The sequence below is a fragment of the Apteryx mantelli genome, chromosome 13 (genome assembly GCF_036417845.1).
Source record: "Apteryx mantelli isolate bAptMan1 chromosome 13, bAptMan1.hap1, whole genome shotgun sequence".
NCBI lineage: Eukaryota > Metazoa > Chordata > Aves > Apterygiformes > Apterygidae > Apteryx > Apteryx mantelli.
The window spans coordinates 4,691,530-4,709,856 of NC_089990.1; the positions used below are offsets into that span (position 1 = coordinate 4,691,530).

At 49.4% G+C, this 18,327-nt stretch overlaps 1 protein-coding gene across 1 annotated transcript in view; it reads left to right on the forward strand.

The window, feature by feature from the left end:
- The first annotated feature begins 4,068 nt into the window (after window positions 1–4,068).
- PLS3 (plastin 3) overlaps window positions 4,069–18,327 on the forward strand; it is a 51,880-nt gene continuing 37,621 nt past the window's right edge. The window contains exons 1-2 of the mRNA XM_067303983.1: window positions 4,069–4,107; window positions 11,213–11,362. The gene's annotated coding sequence lies outside the window, so the exon portion shown is untranslated. The remainder of the gene's footprint in view (window positions 4,108–11,212; window positions 11,363–18,327) is intronic.

Below are 18,327 nucleotides of genomic sequence, written 5' to 3' on the forward strand. Positions count from 1 at the left end.
ACCTGACCTGGGTTAGATTTGCCGCTGAAGAGACGAGGCCTATTCACCCTCACGAGCCCCCGCTAACTTTATTTCATCTGAGTCTTGACACAGCAAGGCAATATGTCGCATGCAAATGACCACAATTACATGCTAAAAGCACATATTATTCAATAACCCAGGCAAGAGCAAAGAGGAGATAACTTCCATACGTGGGAAGAGCAGTACAGGAGATGTATCGCTAAGCTGCCAACTAAGGGGCTTATGTTTAAACAGATGTAATGAGAATTCATTGAACTTGTTTCTGTAGGCACAGAACATTAATCTGGCAGTGGCAAAGCCTGTTGAAGGACTGGTCCAACTTCCACTGAAGTCAATGGCAAAGCTTCACAGGAGGCAGGGTCAGCCCTTATTCTGGCTGGGGCTGAGTATTCCAATAAACTGCATTTATGGAAATTCATAGACTTACAGTTAAAAAATGCTCAAATAAAAAAAAAAAATCCAGGAGACAATTCTTCTGTTGCTGCTCTATAGCTAGGGTGTTTTCTGATACAAGTTAAATTCAAAACACTCTGCTGAAGGAGAAAATTAATGTAGCACTATTTGAGCTCATCTTCAAAAAATATGTCCTATTTCCTAGCTCTGCAGTTCCTATAAGCTAGTAGTTTATAAAGCCAACGGTTTATAAGTGCATATTTTCCTCAGAAATATTTCTTTATTTAAACTTGATTTGACTCAATTTAAAAGTCATATTCAATAAAGCTACCCCGTGGCGTAAGTCCGGTTTGAAATACCTGTTGTCCACCTGGCCCTACGCTTCAGTTCATGCGTGCCGTTATGTGGAACGTCTCATGTGTAAATAATGTCCTGCAAATCTTCTAAATAGCAACGTTTCTGAAAGAGCCCTGAAAAACGCCCCCAACATCACTTCAGATGGCGGCCAACACCGATATTCCAGATCCACCCCGTGCTTCAGTCTCTACTTAACGATCCCCTGGGACTTTTTTTAAGGGCGTTGGTTTTCCCTCCGTGAGCTTTGCCAAAAATTCACCTTTCCTCACCCACCTACATCATCTGTGTACGCACGGAAGTAAGAACGGGATTGCACATAGTCAGGTGCTCTTGGAAAGGTTTGTTCATTGTTTCGCAAAGCGGCAACTGCTGAGACCTGTGTTTATATTTTGAGAGGATGGGAAACAAGTTTCTGTGGTAATGAGTGCTTTTAACCATAAATAATCTCCTAAGAGCGCTCCTTTTTTCTGCTTTTGGGAAGAAGGCATTCACTAGTTATCTCTAGAATCTCTTTTGGACACATTTTGGCATCACACTCAGCATATAGTAATTACAGTGAGTGTGCAATAAAAATTTTAGACTGAGCATAATGATTATATTAGGATACTAAGCAGTGGTTGTAGCTGAATTAATGGATTTGCCTGCTATAGCTTAACTTGCTTTGTGCGTGAAGACATAGGGAAAAACCCTAATAAAGAGGCAACTGGTAAATGTTCAATATGTTTAATACTTTGCTCCCTCATTTGGAGAACAAAGAGTTGCCTGTGTGATACGACTGGTTTGGACAAAAGCGGGGCACGGAAACGTGTAATCTGCATTTTCTGAATAGTCAAGATCTACAAAGATGATTTCATGTCTCTAGCTCTTTTATGTTGGCATGCTACCAAATCTGACCAAACATAATCTAAAATATATTTTTTGGCTGAAATTCATAACCAGGACCAACAATATACACATTTTTTTGGTGTTAATAATGCAATGCGAAGTGTTTGCCTAACAGGAACACAGAAATACCATTATAGAGTGTAAAATTGAACTAATCCTTTAAATCAGCGTAAAATTATTACTCCTATCTCCGCAGAGCTAGTCCAATAAACTGATGAATATGGAAAAGTTTCTGACACCCAATGAGAAATTCAGCTGTATAATAGAAATAAAAGGACGGGGGAAAAGAGGCTCTAATTCTTGTCGGGAAACCTGCTCCTGCTAACGAGACGAGGAAACTCCCGCTGTGAACTGCATCGCGTCCGTCATGTGGGACCGCTCTGGGAGATCTTTTCATTTCGCAGCTTTGGAAAATCAGCTGCAAAACGATTTTTCCTGACGTGTTGACAATGAAGTGTGTTTTGCTTTATTCTGTAATGACGAGACTGACAGTCTTTTCTGTAAGTAATTCTGTAATTCGGAGACTCATAATGTGTGATTAAGCGTTTTAGATTCAGAAATGCGCACCTGCGATATTTGTAACCAGGAGAGAGACACAATCGCTGCAATGGATTTGACTGGGCAGTTCTAGTTAAATATGTCCTTCATTTATTTAATATTTAAACAGAAGAGAGAGAATGCTCCAACGTTGGTGTGCGCCGTATCTATTTATAGTTTGTTAGGTAACTGTCGCCTTTTCAGAGTTTTAATTTTCCGATAGGAATGGAAAATAGTTAAACACAAAAAAATGGGACATGTGCTACTAGTCTATAAAAGACCTAGCACCTCGCATTAATGTTCCTGTTTTAAACCTGAACTTATCAGTTTGTGCCGTTCTCACCTCCGGGCACAGGAATGGCTCTGCTTTCTGACCTGAAAAAGGGCTGGCGTGCCTGAAAGCATGTCTGCTTTTCTCCTAAAACTAGGAGAAGATATTAATACCTTGATTCACCCCATAAAAGGAATGAAACCTCCTCAGAGACTAACTTCTGCGGCCACTGCATGTACAAGAATTGTGGCTTGCCACCCCCTCCCCTGCGGTTTGCAGGAAGAAAGCCGGTTCCGGCGCGTTTTCTCGTGGCAAGCGTAAGGTCGGGCCTCGCGGTGAGAAACCCCGTCCCCGTTTTGTCCCCCCAGCTCTGCCTTGCAGCTCAGGGCCCTGGCTCCGTTTTGCCGTTCTCCTCCTTCTCCGAGCTGCTTTTTGCCTTTTCTCTCCGAGTTCAAGGCCTCCCTTTTGGATTAATTTCTGATCTCCACCACTTCTGCGCAAAAGCATCCCCAAGGCCCCGGGCTTCCCGAGCCCTCCTCGCAGCGCTCAGCGTGCGTGTCTGCGCGGCAAGTGGAGAAATTAGGACAGTTAGGAGGCCACCTGTCCCAGATTGGACAGCTGGGGCAGGAGGAGAGGGGCCGTGGCAACGTCCCCCACACCACGTGCCTCGCACCCCGCATGGTCCTCGAGGGAGCCAGCCCCCTGCACCAACGTCCCTGGGGGCCCCCAGCCCCCAGCGAGGGGGGGGGGGGGGCGCCTGGACAGAGGAGCTGAGGTCGCAGGGGGAGCCCAGAGCTACTGTTTTAGGGGCCCCAGGGTGGAGGGAGCCAGAGCTGCCCATGCACGGGAGGAAGGAGGCATTCGGCCATGGGAGAAGGGATGCGTGCATGGGAGGAAGCAGGGATGCTTGTAGGGGAGGAGGGGTGCCTGCTTGTACAAGAGGGGGGGTGCACAGAAGGGAAAAATGAGGATCGCTTGCAGGATTGGAGGGGTACACGCACGAGAAAGGGACGTGTGCTTGCAGGGGAGGTGGTACGCATGCAGGGGAGGAGGGATGTATGCACGGGAGGAGGGATGCGTGCGTGCGGGGCGGCAGGGATGCCTGCTTGCAGGGCAGGAGGGGTGCATGCATGAGGGGAGAGAGGGGGGCATGCACAGGAGGGATGCATGCATGGGGGGAGGGACGGGGGGCTTGCAGGACAGGAGGGGTGCATGCAGGGGCAGAGGAGGGGTGCATGCAGGACCGGAGAGAGGGATGCATGCAAGAGAGGGGGGGTTGAATTAAGGAGAGGAGGGAGGCCCGCGGGACGGGCGGGATGCGCCGAGCAGGGAGGCAGGCAGGCAGGCAGGCGGGGCAGGAGGAGAGGCGCGGGCCGGGCGGCGGCGGCGGCAGCGGCGGCAGCGGCGGCAGGGCCGGGGCCGGGGGCGAGCCCTGGCTGGGGCCGCGGCTCCTCCCCGCCCTGAGTGACTCCCCCTGCGCCTAATCGGCGCGCCGGGCCGCCGTGATGTGCAGCCGCACGGCCCAATCCGGCCGGGGCGGCGGCGGGGCCGGGGCGCGCCGAGCGCGGGCAGCGGGGCCGAGGCACAGCACGGCTCGGCACGGGGCGGCTCGGCTCGGCTCGGCTCGGCGCGGCGCACGGGAGGTGAGTGCCGGCAGCGGGGCCGCGGGCCGGGTCGGGCCGGGCCGGGTCGGCGCTTCCCCGCGGGGCGGCTCCAACTCGGGGAAAGTTGCGGGCGCGCCGGCCCGGGCGGAGCATCCCGGCGGGGCTCGGCGCGGCCCTGGCTGCCGCCGCCGCCGGTGCTTCCCCGCGGGGCGGGCGCGCCGTCGGGGCTCGCCCGCGGGACGGCGCGGAGCGGAGCGGCCGGGACCCCGCGGCTCCGTGGCGGCCGGGCGCGTCCTGCCCCTGCGCGGCCGCGTGAGCGGCGGCTCGTTTGAGTCATTCCCGCGGAGAGGTGGCCTCCCCCCGGCGGACGGAGCCGCCGCTGCCCGCTCCGTCTTCCAGCCGAGAAGTGCCGAAAAGGGCGCTGAGTCGGCGTTCAACTTTAATTTTTAATTTTTTTTATTTTTCCCCTCTTGTGGAGGATAGCGAAAAAAAGTGAGGCAACTGCAGCTGCCTTCGCATCGCGTTGAAGCGGGGGGAAACGAAGAGGAGCGGTGGAGGGGGGCTGGATGGGGGGGGGGCACTTTCGCCCGTCTCCCGTTTGAGCGGGCAGGGGACGTGTCACCACGCTGCCCCCGAACAATGGCCGCTTGTTGGCAGCTGGCGGAGCGAAGGGGAGCAGCGGTGAGGGATTCGGGAGGTGTTGCCCCCTGCTTGCCGCCGCCCGGGAAGGGCTGCAGCACCCCCGCGCATTGGCCGGCAGCGCTTTAACTAATGCAGTGTTTTAACCCAGAGTGTCAAATGTTGATGCTCGCGACGGTAACAAACCCCGCAGTCGCCACTGCGCCCCAGAGCACGATTTAAGTTTGTATCTAAGGGAAAGCAGCGGGGAGGCATGCAGAAGGGGATCCGACCTCCAGCTCGTAGCAATGCCTCCCCGAGAGAGGATGCATGTGTGCCCTGCAGTAACTTCCAGGCGGAAGGAGGGTGCCCCCGAGCAGGGCATCCCTCGGCCCTTTCTGCGGCAGAGCGCTCGGCGCGGCTCGGGGCGAAGCCGCCGGCCGGGCCTCCGAGGCCGCTGCTGCCCGTTACACAATCCCCGTGGAATGCGTGTGCATGGCGCGCAGCGTGCTTCCTGTTTTGGGGCAGCCTGGGGAAGAGCCTGGAAAAGATAATGGACATCTCGGATAAATTGCTTTTTGCAGGAGAGCTTGGAGCCATTGTTCAACCGGGAACACTTGTGGCTTCTCAAGCGAGCGCGGTAACCTGAGAAGAAAAACTCCTTAATGCCGGGACACTCATTCCGAGTGACTTTAAAGATAACAGCTGGAACCTGGATATAAAGGGGGAATAGTTCCAGAGATCAACATATGTTAGCGCGGCGCATAATGATGTATAGAAACTCAATCTGTGTTGAAAAGAAATCTCGTTCAAAGGGGAGCTGCTGGTAGTCTGTCAGTCTCGGGCAGCGTTTCTCGGGGACTGATGGACACGGGCAGCGTCCCCCGAGGGTAATATCCTGCAGCTGGCTGCCGAGCCGCGGGGGTGTGGTGTGTTCACGGGCAGAACTTGGATTTCAGATCTGCTGGTGCACATCTGAGTGATTTAAGAAAAAAAAAGGAAAAAAAAAAAGAAAAAAAAAAGAGCCCTCTTAGAGAATAACTTGCAAAGAGAGATTTTCTGGAAACGCCGCTCTTATCGCAGCCCGTTAATCTTGCCAAGCGTCTAACAATTTGAGGATGTTGCCTCCTTGTAACCGAGCTCCTTTGAAGGAATGCGCTCCTCGTGAAAGATGAATTGCTCATTCTTTGTCTGGGTGAAAAGATCGTAACATGATTATTAAATTCGGTTATTCAGTGCTAGATAGGAAGAACTATACTTAAGCAGGGTCTTTGTTCTCTTATCGGAGCTGATCTGACAAAGTTTCCCCTCCTATAAAATGGGCAAATATCTACCCAGATTAAAGAATGCCCAGCACTGCAGAAAGCTATTTACTGGTTTCGCCTGGATTAGCTTCGCAGTGGGGAGGGCTCGGGGGACCGAAGTCTTCATTAGGTATTCGGCTGATGGATGCTCGGGTGGAGGCTAAATGCGGAGGAGCTCCTTCCCCTGGGGCGCCCCGCTGCCTCTGCTGCTCCGGGTTTCAATTGTGCTGAGATTAAGATGCCCTGTGGAGGAATCGCAGCCTGGCGGAGGGGTTTGCTGCCGGCTCCGCTCGTGCGGGATCTTCTAGTGACTCTTTCCTGTGTTTGCTTGGAGCCGCTCGAGTGCAGCGATTTAACTTGCTGCATGGGCAAACTTCATGCTGGAACTGCTGTGTGTTTCTTGTAGTTTAGTAAATCTGGGCAAGTGCTGCTTTTCGTAGAGGACCGGTGCGTTAGTTGAATTTTTTTGCTGGTTGTGTATAGCTTCAACAGAAGAGAAATGCTTTTCTCTTTACATGATTGGCAGTGAGTTATAGGGGAGGGAGTGCCTGTGATTTTTACTATTTAATCCACTTCTTTATCTGAGTTGATGGTAGTTGTCTAATTATTAGGAATACACTTGGTTGTTCACTTAAGACAGCTTCGCCTTGCACTTGAGGATGTCTTGGTGGTTGTATTTTAGATGGTCATGGTTTATTTGGTGAAGCTGCCCAAGTACTCCCTATCTGTGATCCTGGCAACCTATTTTACCTAGCATTAACTGAACAGGGGGAAAAATGCAGAGAAGCAGCTGTGTAAAACCAAAATGCCTTGTTAGTTCTGTGTTTTACTGTTACTTTAAAATCTGAAAAATTGGCTAACTTGTGGATCTCTGCTTCCTTTTTAAAATGCTGAGCGCTGTGGACCAGAGCTCTCCCGGGAGGCTTGTCTCTCTGTAGATATAGGACTGTTCCCTTCGAGGTCTTGCAAGCAAACCGCCTGGGGCAAAGGAAGTGACGGGAAAGCAGCGCCTGGCCTATTTGTGTTATTCCAGCGCAGGCTGGATTTCACATAGCTCCAGCAGCGCCCTGTGAAACGCAGTCCCGGTTCCCGCAGTGCAGGCGGGTTCAGGCATCGCGTTTAACAGCTTTTGGCTGACGAGCTGCGGGGTTGGCAGGAGGCTGAACCCGGTGCCGGGACGTGGTGATGTTCCCGATCGAGACCAGAGTTGGGAAGCAAGGGTGGAAAATGAAGGACAGTCCAATTTCACGCGCTACGTTGTTGCTTTGCAGTTTGCAGGGAGGTAGAGACATGCGGTGAACTTTGTTTTGTTTGGCTGCAACTTGGTTTTATCTCAGTGTGGCACAGAGTAGCAATAAACATCAGAAGAAACATGCTTAAATTAGTTTTATACTCTGGCTTTGAATATTGCCATTTTGTTTCAGCAGGTTATCTCCGAGTGCGCTAGGACATTAATTCAGCATGAAAAGACAGCTCCTCGTCTCCCTGCTCGGTGCTGGCTGGCTGAACACGTGACAAGTTATCAGCCAGGATGGTGCAATAACAGATATTAATTTTTAACTTATGGCAAGGAACTTCTCCGTTCTAACTGATATCGGAAGCAACCTCAGTATGAGGTGTTAATATCTGTGAATGAATTTCTAACCTTTGTGTACTAAGCTCATAATTCATAAAGCACTGTTGTGTGTTAAGTAGTGTTCTGTGGACATTGAGCTCATGGAGCAGTTGGAGAAAGCTGCTAATTACATGGAAAAAGCCAAACGTGACTCCAGAAACTTCTACTACTATATCTGTGTGCAAGGTAGAGTTAAATGAAGCATTGGAAATAAGTTCATCAAATAATCTTAATACGTACGCAGAGCAGAACATCCTGAATATCTGTTCATTTTGAGTAGACTGCATAATTAAGACCAACTTTTTTTTTTTAATTAGGGTGATGCAAGGATGTAATAAATCAGTTTTTGTTGAGTTGCTCTAATAAATGGCACAATATTACCTTGCTCTCTCTCCCTTCCCTGGCTTCCCAACTGCTCAGATAGGCATCTGTTGTTGACATCTTTGCACATATGTTCCTGTTGACACTCTGGGAATTGGATTATTGCAGAAGCAGCAGTGACTGTGTTTGCATTTGTTGTGACTAGCTGGTGGATGAACCCTGTGTGCAAATGTTGCTGGTGGTACGTGGAGGGACTGTTCACCCCGTGACAATCCTAGCGATTTGTTCCAGTACGGTGTGAGCTTTACCTGCTTTTGCACCACTAAAGCACCTTACAGCCCCAAGGTGCCTGATGTTCTTGATGCTGCTATATGAGTAGGTGGGGAGGGTGGGAGGTGTGATCTCATGATTGAAAACAGCTGTGTGGTTGTCTAACACCTGAGCGACAGGCTCTGGCACCCTGCTGCGGCGTGGCTGGGAAGTGGGCGATGCTAACTGGCTGTCCTGGAGGTGGTTTGAGCAGTAGCAGCTCAGCTGACGGTTACTAATGGAGCTGTGGTCATCACTCTCAGCCATGTGACTGTTCCCCATGAATGTGCTACTGTTATATCCTCTGCTCTGCAGGCTTGGATTGCGGTATTCATTGGTGTGTGCCATCATTGTTGACTGTATTGGATGGCAGGGGATTAGCTGAAGGTATCTTTGGTTTGAGGAGAGATGCAGGTGCCCTTCAAGGATCACGTATCCTGCTGCAAGGTGGTGCACTGAGGGTGCTCCTGTCGCTTAGCTCAGGGTCTTGCTTGGTGGGTTCCCCAAACCCCAGGAGGTGCTGTGATGTAGACAGTGCCATGGGAGGAAGGTGGGAGAGACCTTCAGTGGCGCTGAGGTGGTCTGTGCACAGAAGGCTTGAATTCCTATGCGCAATTCACTCGGTGGTGGCTCCTTTCATGGGCGTGGACTAGGATTTGCCTTGACAAGGAATGCATTTGTGCTGTGGCTGTGTGCGCTCTGTTCCTGCCAGGTGTGTGTCCACACCAGGAGGGCTAATCTGCATGGTATGCTTGGGGGTTGAGTGATGGAGAGATTGTGCTTTGTGAAGAAACACACCAGTGTGTAGTACAGCTGCTGTCTTAGCAGTTTCTCATTTCTTGGCCTGTAAGAGTAAAGTGCAACTGTGTTCTGCTCCGGAAAGGTGAGAGTTGTTCCTCTGTGACTCAAGCCCTTCTGGAGTTCGTGCTTGATGTTGAAGTTGTAGGTGATAGTCAGGTTTGTTCTGTCAGTGCTCACTGGAGTTTCTCGTCCTGGATGTTCTTCCTGCCTTTACATAAAGTTTTGCGTGTAGTGGAGACTTGGATAACTCCTCTCCATAACGCTTTGTGCTGTGAAGATCACTCGGAACACTATGGTATGGCCTGTAAAAAGTATCTGGTTTGTGCAGCTTTCTTTCCCGAGTGCAGAGAGCTGGGCTATACGCCTCCATTGATACCCAGCCTCGCCTCGGTGTGATTTGATGGTACAGATAGGCTGATCCAGTGGCCGGCTGCTGCCAAAGAGGTGGTCCTGCTTACATCAGCCTTCTCCTGTGCCAGTGTGTGTGCTCCTGTTATCCCACGTGAGCTCGCTCAGGAAACTCATTTTTAGCAGGTTTAGTTTTCTTCCAGTTGAGCTGCAATCAGTGTAAGACCGGCTTTGTGGTAATTGCCACATTGCACCATTTGTTAGGGGACGGGGAATCCCAGCTGCCAGCAAAGCCTTTCTTGGTAGTCCTCCTACCTGCCGGCTGCCGGCTCAGCTGCCCGGATGGCATGTGGTGCTCTATTCTTAGCCTTCTCTTGCATATCACACCAACGAGCTCTTCAGGGGTTGAACGCCCACGGGTTGAATGCCTGTGAAGGTGTGATTGATGTCCAGCCTTTGAATGGATGCTCAGAGAGGTGGTTTGACTACAGCTGAAGGACAGGACTCCTGAGCACTGGCTGGCTGGAGAGCCCAGGTGCGGCATGCTGTGCAGTCAGGAGCTCTCCTGGTATTGAGCAAGTCTCCCTGTAATGAGGTGTTGGTGTCCTCTGTGTGATCTTTCAGCTGTGTAAAGAGCAAATTGTCGTCTTGTACTAGCTGAACAAGAAAACCCAATGAACCAATGGAGCAGGAAGACGGAAGTCTCCACTTCAAAGGCTGGCAGAGTGGGACAGGAGGAGAGGACATGCTGATCTGTGCTCTGTTAATACTGCACTGCTCGATCCAGAGGAATTACTGGTTGTGGGATTGACATCTCTGAGCCCTTTACTGCGGTGGGCATGGCTGACGTCAGTGCCATTAATAGTGGATATTATGAATGCAGGGTTATCTGCTTTGCCCCCATCTGTCCCTCTCCCAGTGGGTCTGTTCCCATTAGAGGGGTGTGGACCTCTTTGGTCCCTCCCTGGCCAGGATGCTGGTTGTTGGTGCCCAGTACTGTGCATGGCCAGCTTGCTTGGTCTCTGTGGGATCAGACAGTATCCTGGGACTCTGTAATCGGGTGGCATTTTGGTAATAGATTTTAAATGAGAAGAACGACAAGCCAATCCTGTCTGGCCCGCTTGGATGTCATAGCAGAATTATACTGCATGTGCTCGTGTGATAACTCGTGCTTCAAGCCTGTGTTTTGTTGTTTAACTCTTAGCCTACTCAAAATTAGCTTTGTAGTTGGGCTTGTGACTGATGAAATGATGAAGAGTTAGCCTTTTGTCACCGGGAGAGCGGCTATCAGCAGAGAGGTACCTATCTAGAGCTCTTCTTTCTATTTTGCTTGTTTTGCCAGTTGACTCCTGATAGTTTATCTTGGTGTAATCAGATCTCTGCCCTTTAGCAGCGGTGAGTCATGAGGACTACTGCTGCCGGTGGAAATGTGGCCTTGGGTGTCTCTGGCAAGTGGGCTGCCCTGGGTCTCCTTCATTGCGTCTCTCTGGGCTAGCAGGTACCGTGGTCGCTGATCTGGGGTGTTGTGGGATGCTGTGCGTGCTCCCCGGGGAGGAAGTTCACTCCTCCTGCAAAGTCCTTACTGCCCCAGTGTGGTACAGTGGTCCCTGTGCTACAGGCAATCGGGAATCGATAGGGAAGAAATAATTAACTGTTGGGCACACGTCTGAGGATGTGGGAAGCAGGACAACTGTCTGAAATGGGAAGTCTTGGTTAGGTCTGCTGACGATTGTTCACGTCAATCCATATGGACCATATGCTTTTAAGCAGTCTCCTTGTCTCATTTCCTCCTTTGAAATGCTCACAGCTGTTTTTCCTGCCTCTTCAGTAGGTTTTTGTTCCTGTAAAGAGACTGACAGATCACAGATGCTCCTGGGAGTCCCTGCTGCATCGCTGTGAAGGCAGACTCTTACTGTGATCTTCAAGAGAAGATAAGGTGTAGTGTCTCTGCAGGAGGCCTAATTGCTGATGTTTTGAAGTAAGCCTTTTTTTGTTTGTTCTTTTTAGAGCTGAAAATAGTTTCATTTGGGATGGGAAGTAAGAGAGAGCGTATAGTAAGTAGGAAGCTATCACTCATAGATGGAGTTGAGGGGAAGGAGAGATGCAAACCATGAATGTACTACCAGCATAAGAGCATCATTCAGCATCCAGTTTTGCTGTCACTCTAGTGAAGTTTGGGTTGAACTTTGCTGTGTTGCTTAGTTATGGGCTTTTTTCCTACCCCAAGTGGCCCTTGACTGAAATGATAGCAGTGCTTGTGGTACATCATTGCTGGTCCTCAGCTTTGTTCCTCTTCTTGTGAATCTGACTGCTCATAAATAATCCCTATTCCACTAAATATTCGATTTTCTAGGGGAGCTGAATCACAAGTGTGGCTAAACAAGCCAATTAAGCACCAGTGTGGGGAAAAATTAGCAGAAGCGCACTTAGCCCAGTGTACTGTCTCTTCCACTCTGCCTTTTTTGCTTCTGCCAGTGGAAGAAATAATTGCAGCCTTCTGTAGCGGGGTTAATAATCCAGCCAGGGTCAGGCAGAGAAGGAGCACTAGAGATGCTGATTCCTCTTGAACGAAGAGGGGGATGCATGTGTTTTTCAGTTTATGGGTGGATGTTAGAGGAGCATCTGAAGACACTGAGGGAAGCTGTATCCTCGTTTAGACAAGCCCTCTGTGCGCTGTTCGGAAAGCGAGGATAACAGGGCGAAGTAAGGCTGCGTCGGGTTGGGTTGAATGCCTTTAGCCTAATGAGCTGTTGGATGGTGCCTGTAACAAATAAAACCTGAAGGTCTGTTTTATGTAGGAAGTCTGTGTGATCTCGGGGTCATTGAGATGCTGAGACCGTACCACACGTCCCCGCTCTTAGAGGGCTGCCTGTTTGCCATAAATCCTAAATAAGTTGAATTTCCCTTCCAGTCCTCAGGTCACTGCCTGCCCTGCTGGACAGCAAAGCTGTCCTCCGCCACACGAATGTGCTGGGGCTGTGCTCTTCCCTTCTGAGCCCAGGTGGTAAATGATACCTTATAAACCACTCTAGGAAACAGAAAATAAAGTATTTTGATCTTCATTCTTTTAGAGCCCTTTTCTTTAGAACAAAACCCACAGGATAAGTCTGGCCCTTCCCTCTATTCACTTTTCATAACCTCCTTTGTGTTTTAATTCAGTTTTTTTTTTGTTTTTTTTTTTCTCTTCTAAACTCCTCCCATCCCCTAAATAGAACAGACATCAGCCTGCAAGCAAAGGTTGCCAGACGTTGGTCTTGTGGATTATAGTGGCTTTTTAGCCCGGTTGGAGACTGAGCTCCACCCTATGTAGACTTGGATTAAAAATAGCCTTTCTTTTCAGCAAGCTGTACACAATGTGTTCATGGCTTGGATGGCTTCTGGGGCACTGGCAGCCATAGGAAGCCCTTCAGCTGTAAAATGTCTCAAAAAATATGTTTATTGCTAATTCAGCAGAAAGTCCTAAGCTGACCTGTGTCAGGACAGTGTCTAGCCAAGTGTTTGGCTGCCAGCCATGTGCTTCTCATAGATATTTGATTAAAATTTTAGCTATGCTTCTTGCAGGGCCTGGAAGAGTTTAAAACTGTAGGCTGGTGACCACAGACTCTGTAGTCGAGATGCTTGGAAAGAGCCCTTGGTCCATCCTCTGTTAGTGGAGAGAGTCGGCTGGACAGGGATGGAGAGGTGAATGGGTGCCGAACTGCCGAGCCTCCGGGGCAGGAAGCGGTTGAGACCTTTTTTTTTCTTCCTGAAATGCTTGCCTCAGCTGAGGCTGCTGTTAAGAAAACATTGACAAAAGCTATTACGCTTCATTAACTTTCCACTTTTTAAGCAGAGGTTTTTATGCCGCTGACCATTAGGGTAACTACATCTCGGAGCAATAGCAAGGTCTCGTGCGGGTTTCAGGAGGACCCTGAGGCTCTGCTCTCCCGAGGGCAGGGGCTGCCCTCCAAGGGGCAGAGCAGGGAGGCTGGCGGAGTTTGGGATTGGAAGGGGCTCTTGGATGGGGAGTTGCCCAGCTGGGAAGGGGCCCTCATGGAGGAAGGTCCTACAGACTTGCAGGTTGCTAGCTCTCGGGAGGAGGCCAGCTGGAAATAAGGGCAAGTGCTTCCAGCAACTGGTGCTACCTGGTGGTATGAGCTTGGCAGGAGTCAGGTGAGAAAGGGCATTTGAGCTGGAGGTCACGCATTTCAAACATAGCGCTGCCCATCCAAAAGGCAGCCTACGATCCTTCTGTCTTTCTGTGTTCATTCTGACCAGTGTTTTGATGCTCAGCAAGAATAGCGACGTCTTTGGGCTGCTGCTGGCATGCAGCTGCCAGCTGAAGTTTGTCTCAGGTCAAGTGCTGCAGGCAGAGTTGCAAGGGCTGGGAGGCTGCTCCTTCCCCAGAGCCCTCCTGCTCCGTTTGCTCTGCCCAGATCTACGAAGTGCATACTTCTCCCCCTTCTTAAAAAGGGAAGAAAACAAATTAAGGCTAGGAGGTTGGTCTGGTGTGGTGATCTCATCTCCCCACTGCCTATTAGAAAAGCCAAGCCTCAAAGCCAAGACTCCTTGGGTGAGTCTGAGTGGTTGGCCCTGGCATAGTGTAGGGAAGAGCTGAGTTTCTCCTTGCTTTGGGCGTCTGTTCTCTGCCTCGCAAATCCCAGTTATTGAATTTTTCTTGTTTTGTTTCGTTTTTCCTCATCCTTGGCCATGCTTGTGTGAGGCAATAAGTTGTTTTACGGAGCGGTAGCAAATGCAAGCTACTCGCCAGCTCCTGCCTTCTCTGCAGGGGGAAGACGATGGCATGTGACGCGTCCGGGATGGGCAAGCATGCCCTGCTGCCTGGGAATTGGAGCCTTGAACTTTGCCGTAAGCCTCTAAGGCTGTTTAGGGCTGGGAATTGAGTCTAAACAGATGAGCAGGGGAGCGTGAGGGAAGAGCACATGGGAGGAGGGCAGGCAGGCTTGGCCCGTATCATGACTACTTCTGACTTGGGCACTTCATGTGCCTGGAGTGGTTCACTTGACCTTGTTGACCAAATGTCTGTCTTAAATGCCTTTTTCTCTTCCAGTTTTGTGGACACCGCCTTGGCCTGTTCTGTTTCTGGTTCTTCTAGACTGGACTGCAAAAAGTTTCAAAATAGGAAATATTGTCTCTTTTGTAACAACCTGGGTAAACAATCATAAAACTGATTTTAGAAGGGAGCTAGAAGGAAATTTTTTTTTTCTTCTCTCCCAAAGTCTAGGTGCAGAGCCTTCATCCTTTCAAGGAGCTGCTTGTTCATACTGCAAATTCTTAAAGGTCGGAAGGCTGACTCTTGGAGTTATGTTCTTACTACAGATGCTTTAATGCTAAGGAAAAAATGATTCTTTCTTAAGAATGTTAGCTAGGTGGCTTTTTAAAATCAAAAATACAGGAACTTAAATGAAGCAAAGTGAGCCCTTATCCACTGCAAGGTCAGGTCAAGACGGGGGAAAAACCATAAAACACTTCCGAGAGGCTTGCTATTCAACTATGGCCAATTCAGGAGAAAGCACAAGGAACAAAACCTGTTATTCTGTGAGATGAGACAGACTGAATAACATCAGCAGTGCTGCTGTTCTGTATCAGTTTTCTGGTATCGGGTGCTGATGGAGGCTGTGGTTCGGGGCGATGCTGCGTTTTGCTGGAGGGGTGGGTGGGTGCTGGTGCGGTAGCGGAGGGTGCTTGGCTCTGGGATGCAGTAGATGATGCTGCCGGGGACCTGGTTCCCATTAGTGCGGCTCGCGCCCGAGTTCTGTTTGATAAAACTGCTTCTGTTGCCTGGCTCCAGATGATGGGGGAGACTGTCTTGCTTTGAGAAGAAAATAATTAATTACACCCTTCTAGGGACATTCCTACTGAAATCGTAGCCTCTTTTTTGAGGCGGGGGGGAAATGAAGGTTAAGAAAAATTCCTTTTGTCCTCCCTCTTTTTTTTTTCCCCTCCTTTCTGAAGGCAAACATATGAAAAGTATTTTGATACTAGTAGGAAAATAAGAAAGCAGATGATGCTGTAGTCAATTTATATTATGGGACTGTTTCTTTGCCGGTATGTTAGGTATTAAATAAGGGCTCTCCAGAGCTGAGTGCCCTAGGTTTTTAAAATGCAGGCTGGAGACAGAGGATAACAGAAACTTGCATCCTTCCAGGATTAGATAGAAGGGGATGTGCAGTGAGTTGTTAACAGCACAATCTTGTTTTGCTAATGTGCCCCATTTACACGTTCTTCCCTGCGTGTTGCGTTGGAAAATTGCAGAGAGCCCTGTGTTTTTTCTATGCCCATTTTCTTATAGTATCTTTCCAGCTTGGCATCACAAGGTGAGCGAGGTGTTATCTCAATTTTGCATGCTGAAAGTGCCGTGGAACAATGTGAATTGTTAGTGGCAGAAATAATGGCTACAACCAACGCAGGTTGTGTTGAAACAGAACCGGGAAATGAGTGTTCCTGCCTTCGCAACAGCGTCCTACTTCTGGCGTACCTATTAGCCCCTAACGGGAAGTTAGAAGTTGGAGTTCCCATATTTGTTGCGAAGTGTCTTGCTTTTCATAAACTTGATCAGGTGGTTGGTTTTTTTCTTTTTGATGTGTTTGCCTTGGTCTTTGCCCCAGTGGTGGTGACAGTGTAAGTGGATTTTCCTGGTGCAAATGGTTTGCAGCTGAACTCCTGCTTATGTAGAATTTATGGCTGGGTCTTAATGTCAGCTGCTGAAAGCACTATAATGACATGAGTGCATATTCTGCTAGGAGAAAAGCAGGCTCCTTGTGCTGAAAGTTTCTTCCATGGGGAGTATGGAGAAAGCCAGCGGAGCAGCCAGTTGCGTGGACTCGGTGGCCGGGTGGCAGTACAATGCAGCAGTATTAAGGAACCCGTCTGCACCTACTTCTCCCCTTGGTGCATGCTCTCTGGTAGTCACTTCTGGCAGAAGCCCATGGTGCCAGGGCTTCCACTCAAGGGGCTGCACCCGAAATAATAGGGCAGGGGATTGCTAATCTGCTTTCTCCACCTTCTCTCCAACACTGTAAGGCAAAAAAATGTCTTTTGAAGTTGCTCTCCCCCTTTTGCTGCTAGAACTCAGAGCAACCCTTCCAGGCAGGCAAAACTGCTGGGTGAGCACCGAAGTTTCCAGTGCATCCAGAACAGCACTGACCAAGTGGAAACTTGAGTTAAGGCTACTCATCCCTGTAACTGGCATACGTATTTCGTGAAACTGTTTCAGCTTGGTAGTTTGCTGAAGAACGTCTGAAAGAATATAAATCCTGGGTCCTTGTTTATGCTGCCATCGTAATCTTGTGCTAGCTCCTGCTAATCTGCCGGGAAGGGAGTGGGGATATTGTTTGGGTTTGGAGCAGGGCTGCGGTTTTGAGATTCCAGGATGCCGAGTGTCGTTCCAGGGACAGGCTTGGATGCTTTCCGTGCTGGAGGCTCTGTTGCAGGACGCTGATGAACAGGCTGATTTTCAAATGTGTTGCTGTTTTCCTTGAGTTAAAACTGTGTTTGCCTTCTGCTGTAACTGCTTGGCAGCTGGAGTGCTGCAGTAGAGTGTGAGTGTATATGTATATATTTAAAGTGTGTACACACACACACACACACACACACACGTTCCACCATGAATCCTGTAGTTAAATGTTTCCTTGACCCAGCATAGAATAAGGTGTTTGCCTCCAGCTGGTCCCAAAAGCAAAGGAAGCGTGTTCAAAAGCAGTATCGCAATTAAGCATTTTCTTCCTGAGTCTTGCACAAAACGTTTTGCCTCCAAAAACAGATTGCAAGGACTTTGTATTAGGGCATGCATGAGGTGTTGCAGGTGGGTGTAAAGTTATCTTGTTAGGATTGGTACTGCACAGACAGGGAGAAGGGGTTGATACCTGGTTTTAAGAACTTATTCTCCGATAGCAACACTTTGAAGGAAGGGGATAGGGAAGAAATGGCAGTACAGCTACAAATGCATTCATGTTTCTCTGTGTTCCTGGAAGTAATAAGAAAATTTCTGAGTCTTGACTTTAGTTGAATTCAGTCCTCTGTACAGGAGAGAGAGGGAATGGGGCCTTCTGAAAACCGAAAATATTTTGAGCAAGTGGCCCAAATGTCTGACCTAAACTTCAGCCTGTTCCTTTCTGTGCTTTTTGGCCAAGGCTGGGACTGAACTTTCCTTGGGGACGCGGATGGGAGGTTCCCATGCAATCCTGCCTCTGCCCTGCTCTTGCCCACCCCTTAATGTTCTTGTTGATCTAATTTCGAGCTGGGCTCTTGCCACTGTTTAATATAAACCAAATGCTGTAGCAAAGGCTGTGTATTCAGACTTCTTGTTGAAAAACTTGCATTGCTTTTGCCTGGCTATGAAGTTCTTGGAAATTCCTGTAGCCCTCCTGGATGGATGGTTATTGCAGTGCCCAGCCTACGGCAGTGATGGGAAGGTCTCACAGCCCTCCTTCCCCACTGCTGTCTTCTCATGGAGATGTATATAACCTCTTGCTACGCTGGATAGGGCTGCTTGGGTCTGTCCTTTTTCTCCCTTTCTTTTCAATGTCTATATAAAAAGATCTTGGAAACCCATGAAAAGGGGTAAGACTCAGCCCTGCAGTCAGGTACGAGTGGCCTTTAAACCAGGTGTTGTGCAAGAGTCTTTATGGCTGGCATCAGTCAATAATTCACTTTAGCGATCGGGGCTTTCATTATTGGATTGAAAACAACTTGGCAAATAGCAGGGTATTGCACCTCCTTAGTGCATTGCCCTTTCACGCACGCTGCACGTGCCTGATCATCAGCACTTGGATCTCGTTGGTCTAGTCAACGTTGCACCTCGTGCTGTCATTCCTTGCAGCTAGATCTTCTCCTCCTGTCTGAAAGCAAAGTTGTTTTGTGCCTTCTATCAAATAGTACATCCTGGGCTTTATGGAGGGTCCGTGGGCCTTTTTATTTGGAGAAATAAGCTTTTTTTTCACA